The 6,250-nt window shown below is 36.6% G+C and overlaps 1 pseudogene; it reads left to right on the forward strand.

Annotated features, from left to right (window-relative positions):
* The first annotated feature begins 3,440 nt into the window (after positions 1-3,440).
* LOC102027451 lies at positions 3,441-4,360 on the forward strand (annotated as a pseudogene).
* Positions 4,361-6,250: the final 1,890 nt, after the last annotated feature.

Genomic DNA, 6,250 nt, shown 5'->3' on the forward strand with positions numbered 1-6,250 from the left:
GAGAGAGAAATAAATGCAATGAGGATAGGAAAGAAAGAAGCTAAAAATGACATGATACTCTACATAGAAGACCCCAAAAACTCCATTAAAAGAGTTGCAGATTTAATGAACAAATTCAGTAGCATAGGTGGCTACATAGTCAATTGGGGAGAAGAACATTCTTTGATTAGAAAGCACTGAGGACACACAATGATTTTCTTATTGTTGCAAAAATGAACTGAAACCTTTCCCCTGAAGATAAGAGTGTATTTGGATTGCAGGAGATCCCTATTTTTTAGCCTTGCCATGCATTGTAAATATTAATGGGAAGTAAATAGTGTGATTGTAGTGGATTGACAACTAGTGGTCAACTTATAATCCCCAGCTGAACTGAGTAAGTGTGGTGCTGGGTGTAGGAGGCCCACCAGGGGATTGTTGCCAGCAGCAGTAGATAAGAGGCAGAATTGGAGAAGGGTAATGCTTTAATTACTAAAATGCTTGGTATCTGCACATTTGTACTAGCTACGCCCTTGGTTCTCACTCAATAAAAGGTGATTGAGATTGGTAATTGGGGCTGCAGTCCAAGAGGCTGTAAGCCCCCTGATCCCAGATTTTTGTCTCTTGTTTTTCTTATCTCTCTTACTTTTTCTTATCATCTGTAGACACCTCGTTCTCGGGACCTGTCACCCTGGATAGAATGGCAGTCAATACTCAAAAATCAATAGTGTTCCTGTACACAAACAGCAAACACCCTGAGAGAGAAATTAGGGAAACCACACCTTTTACAATAGCATCTAAAAAATGAAATACTTAGGAATCAATCTAACAAAGGAAATCAAACATCTGTACAGTGAAAACTACAGTACTCTGAAAAATGAGATTGAAGAGGATTTCAGGAAATGGAAAGATATTCTTTGCTCATGGATAGGAAGAACTAACATTGGGAAAATAGCCATACTCTCAAAATTGTAATACAGATTCAATGCAATCCCAATTAAAATAGCATTAGTATAACTCACAGATCTAGAGAAAACATTCCTAAAATTCACCTGGAACTAGAAGAGACCTAGAAGAGCAAAAGAAATCCTGGGCAACAAAGGCAAGGCAGGAGGCATCACAATCACTGACTTGAAATTATATTATGAAGCTTCTGTGATAAAATCAGCATGGCCAAAAAACAGACCCGAGGATCAGTGGAACAGATCAAAAGATGAAGACACAACCACAACACATTCAGCAACCTTATCTTTGACAAAGAGGCCAAATACTTTCACTAGAAGCAAGATAGCCTCTTTAACAAATGATGCTGGAAAAACTGGCTTTCCACATGCCAAAGACTAAAACTAGACCCATGTCTATCACCATGCACTAAAGACAAAATGGGTCAAAGATCTAAATATTAAAAGAGAAAGACTAAATTTACTACAGGAGAAAGTAGGTACAAATCTTAAAGACATAGGGGTAGGCAGAGAGTTCATGAAGAAAAACCAAACTACTCAGAAAATACTTCAAAGAATCAACAACTCAGATTTCATCACATTGAAAAGTTTTCACACATCTAATGAAATCATCAACAGAGTAAAAATAAAACCCACAAATTGGGAAAATATTTTAGCTGACTGTCCCTCAGACAAAGGACTTCTATCTAGAACATATAAAGAATTTAAAAAATCAGTACTCACTACTGTACACCCAAATTCAAAGACCCAGTCCAAAAATGGCCATCTGAGATGAATACACATTTCTTAGATGGAGAAATACATATGGCAAATAAATACATGAAAAAATGTTCAACATCATTGTTCATCCAAGAAATGCAAATTTAAACAACACTAAGATTTCATCTCACCCCAGAAAAAATGGCCATCATCAAGAAGTCAACCAGTAACAAATACTGGAGGGGCTGTGGGGAAAAAGGAACATTTTTCCACTGTTGGTGGGAATGTAAACTAGTGCAACCACGGTGGAAATCAGTGTGGAGATTCCTCAGAAAACTAGGATTATAGGTCCTGCTCAACCCAGCTGTTCCCCTCCTGGGTATTTTTCCAGAAGAACTGAAAACATCATACCAGCGATATATGTGCACCCATGTTTATAGCAGCACAATTTTTCATAGCTAAATCTTGGAAAGAACACAAATGCCCATCAACTTAGGAATGAATAAAAAGATGTGGTATTTTTATTCAATAGAGTATTACTCATATATAAAAAAGGTAAACGTGTGACTTTTATAGGAAAATAGATGCAACTAGAGACCATACTCATAAGAGAAACAAATCAGACCCACATGTCTCAACATCATATTGTCTCCCTAGTGTAAGAACCTGAAAAAGTAAATAAAACTCAAAAGGTACAATACATATTGTCAAATGGAAATAAATTGCTCAAAGGGAAGGAGCAACTGGGATGAGGGAAGGGAGAAAAGAAAGAAAGAATGAAGGGAAAAAATATATATGTCTATACAAGTATAGCTGGGATAATTGTACTGCTGATGTCTATTGGTTTATTGAAAGAAACAGTTAATACTTAAATTTTTCTTTTTTTCTGACCAATTTTGCATGATTATATCTGGTAATTTGAACAACTAATTTGAAGACACCAACATACAACATAACAATCATTGTTGAATCTCTACTATTTTGATTAATGAAACTCTACATTCTCTTTAATTATTTGATCAACTTTACAGTTCTACACCTAGCAATCTGAACAACTTCACTAAAGAGGACAATATCTAATATAACAACCCTTGTTAGCTTCTTATCACCTTGTTTTGAAATTCTGTATCATTTTTATTGTTTTGTTTCTGTCTTGGTTGTTGTTATTTTGTTTTGTTTTCTCTTTCAAGTGAAAAAGAAACTTCTAAATTCATCGAGAATCAAGAAAGAGAGGAAAATAAAGTTGATATGATAAATGGTCGTTTCTCTTAAGGTACACAGTGGTTAAGATAAAGGCAAGGGATTCTTTATTTTGAATCTTTGGCTGTCTATTTAAGACAAAAATCTCTGGGTGTGCTCCTCATCTTCCTTTATGTCCCTCTTCTCTTTTAAATCTTCTTCCTTCCTTTATGGAAATACTCAGATTACAAGATACTCAAGAAGGATATATAGGAGACTCTCCATCTCTTTCTTTGTCCTCCAATCTTCATATTTCTGTTTCATTTTCTTCTATTCCTGCTTTTTACAAAGACTGGCATTGCTCCAGGTGAACTGAACATACATGGTAGAGGAATTCAGAGGTGGATGTTGAAGGCACAGGTTTTGTTCCAAATTATTTTCTTTCCCATATTAGGCCTTGAAACAAAAAGGTGATCTCTCTTCATTCAAATAAAAAAATAGTCTGAAAATCTAAATGAGGAATAAAAAACCATTCATTGTCTGTCCTTGTTCTCTGTGTAAGCTACAACCTTCTATATTTTGCATAATTTTTCAAAGATGTTCTGCTTCTACAGCAGCTGAGGTATGGTGATTTTATCCCAGGAAAACCAGACAACAGTAGTGGAATTTGTGCTTAGATAATTCTCTTCCATCCTACAGCTAAATATTTCCATCTTTATGATGTTTTTAATTTTCTACATCTTGATTATTCTGGAAAATCCTCATTGTCCTCTTAGTTTTGATCAACCATCCCCTCCACACCTTATGTACTTTTTCTTGGTAAACTTGTCCTTTCTGGAGACCTGGTATACCTCCAACATTGTGCCCAAGATGTTACTGATGATCATAGCTGAGTAGAAGACCATCTCCATGGCTGATTGCCTGGCCCAGTTCTACTTATTTGATCTCTAGCTGAAACTGAGTGTCTTGCTTGCTGTGATGTCCTATGATTACTACCTGGCCATCTGTAAACCTCTCCACTACCCCATCCTCATGGCTCTCTCCTGCATCAGTCTGGCTAGTGGCTCTTGGCTCTTCTGCTTCCTCCTGACATCAATCACCATGGTCTTGCAGTTTAGATGAGTCTTGATCACTTCTTTTGTGACTTCACCCTTCTGGTCCATCTCCCCTGTATAGACACCTCACTGACTGAGACCACTGCCTTTGTCACTGCATCATTAGTGACTCTGGTTCTATTCCTCCTCATCACGGTCTCCAACTCCTGCATTCTCACTGCTATTTTAAGAATCCCTTCTGTTACAGATTGGAAAAAGGCCTTTTCTACATGCTCATCTCCCCTCATTGTGTTCATGGTGTTTATGGGACACCAGATGCCTGTACCTTGTGCCCTCTGCCAACATTTTCCAATATTGCACAAGGGGTTCTCACTGCTGTACACCATCCTGACACTCAGGTTCAAACCCATCACCTATAGCCTAAGAAACAGAAGCATCCCTGAACCTTTGAAGAAGTGCTTGAGTAAGAAGTCAGGTTTCCTCAGCTGATGCAAAAAAGAAGACCTGGACCAAGTGATCAAGTGCCTCTGAGGATGACTGTGGACACTGATGACTTTTGATAGCGTTATGTGAATAATATCCCAGGTTATGGTCTAAGCATGTCTGACTCTGCTCCACCATCTCCAGTGGTCTTAAATTCTTGTGCAAAATCATATTCTCAATGTAAACTGGTAAGATTGTTCAAAATTCATTCAAATACACACCAAGCGTCTTCTGTGTCTAGTGCCCCTAAATAAGAAAATGATGGATAAAAGTAGAAGCATTCTCTGTTCTTCACTGAATTCACAGTCTTAAGGGGAAGAAAAATATCATTCAAATAATGAATATAAAACTACAAATATAAATATAAAATTATATCTTTTCAACATTTAAAATAATAAGATGCCCATGATGTACTTATCAGAATAGCCAAACTCCAAAAAGCTGAAAACACCAAGTTGGTGAAAATGTGGAACAAGAATCTCTTTTGTTGTTGGTAGGAATATAAGATAAGTCCACTTTGGAAGGTGGCCTTGCAGTTTTGCACAAAACTAAACACACTTTTAGGATATGATTCAGCAATCATGCTCTTTGATAGTCAGTTAAATTAGTTGAAAACTTATTTACCTAAAAATACTGCATAAGAAGCCATGATGGCACATGTATGTAATCTCATCTACCTGGAATGTTGAAGCAATAGGACTACAAGCGTGAGGCTAGCCTGGATATCTTAGGAAAAACCTGTTTCAAAGTAAAGAAATAAAAAGGATTGGGGATGTAGGTTAGTGGTGTAGTACTTGTCTACCATGTGTGAGACCTTACATTAAAACCCTAGTACCACATGCACACACTGTACTCACAAACACGCATTGTACATATAGAGCAATATTAAGAATAACATTATTCAGAGTTGCCAAAACTTCAGTATGTGAATAGACAAACTGTAGTATATCAAACAGTGCAACATTATTTTGTGCTAAAAAGAAATGAATTATTGAGCCATGAAAAGGCACAGCAAAATCTTAAACACAAATTACTAAGTGAAAGCAGCAAGGCTGAAAAAGCTACATACTCTGTGATTCCAACTACATGACATACTTGAAAAGATCAAACTGTGGAAACAATGAAAGAATCAGTGGTTACCGGGTGTTAGGAGGGAGGAATGAATAAGCACAGCACAGAGGAATTTTAGGGCAGTGAAATTACTCTACAGGTACTCTGAGATTGTGTATGTGTCATTATGAATTTGTCCAAATGTATACAATGTGTACTGTCAAGAGTAACTTGGACATTTCATGATAATAATTTTCCACTGAAGTTTCATTATTTATAGAAATTGTACCACTCAGGTATGATATTTTGATAGCAGGAAGGTTGTGCCTGTGTAGGGCCGGAGGGTATATGGGGACTCAACTTTCTGTTCAATTTTGTTGTGAACTCTAAACTTCTCTGAAAATTAACCTATTTTAATAAAGTACCACTCCCTTTCTCCCTGCACATGGTCTCAGCAGTTAAAACATAGGGTGTGGTGAGTGTTTGTTCTTAGTTTTATGAAATTCTAAAGAGCAGAATTGAGTTCAGAGTAGAAAAGTTGAGGTCAGCATTGCACACTCAGACCCTTCCTATCTTCTTGTCTAGTTCCTACAAATTATGCTTCTGTAATACTGAAGACAGGAATAGTTCTTGCCTAAACATTTCTCTTCTTTGAGTCAAGAGATTATATTCACCATACCTAGAGGTCACCCAAAACCATAACTATACGTATAACATTATATTGGTTGTCTAAAAGCACTCAGGGTTTGATTTATAAAGAGAGACTTACCCTCTTCTTACATTTCTTATAAACTATGATAATAATTATTTAAATCATCTTAGGGTAAATAAGTGAAATTAAAAGTT

Source organism: Chinchilla lanigera, unplaced genomic scaffold (assembly GCF_000276665.1).
Source record: "Chinchilla lanigera isolate Chin_1 unplaced genomic scaffold, ChiLan1.0 scaffold00034, whole genome shotgun sequence".
Taxonomy (NCBI): domain Eukaryota; kingdom Metazoa; phylum Chordata; class Mammalia; order Rodentia; family Chinchillidae; genus Chinchilla; species Chinchilla lanigera.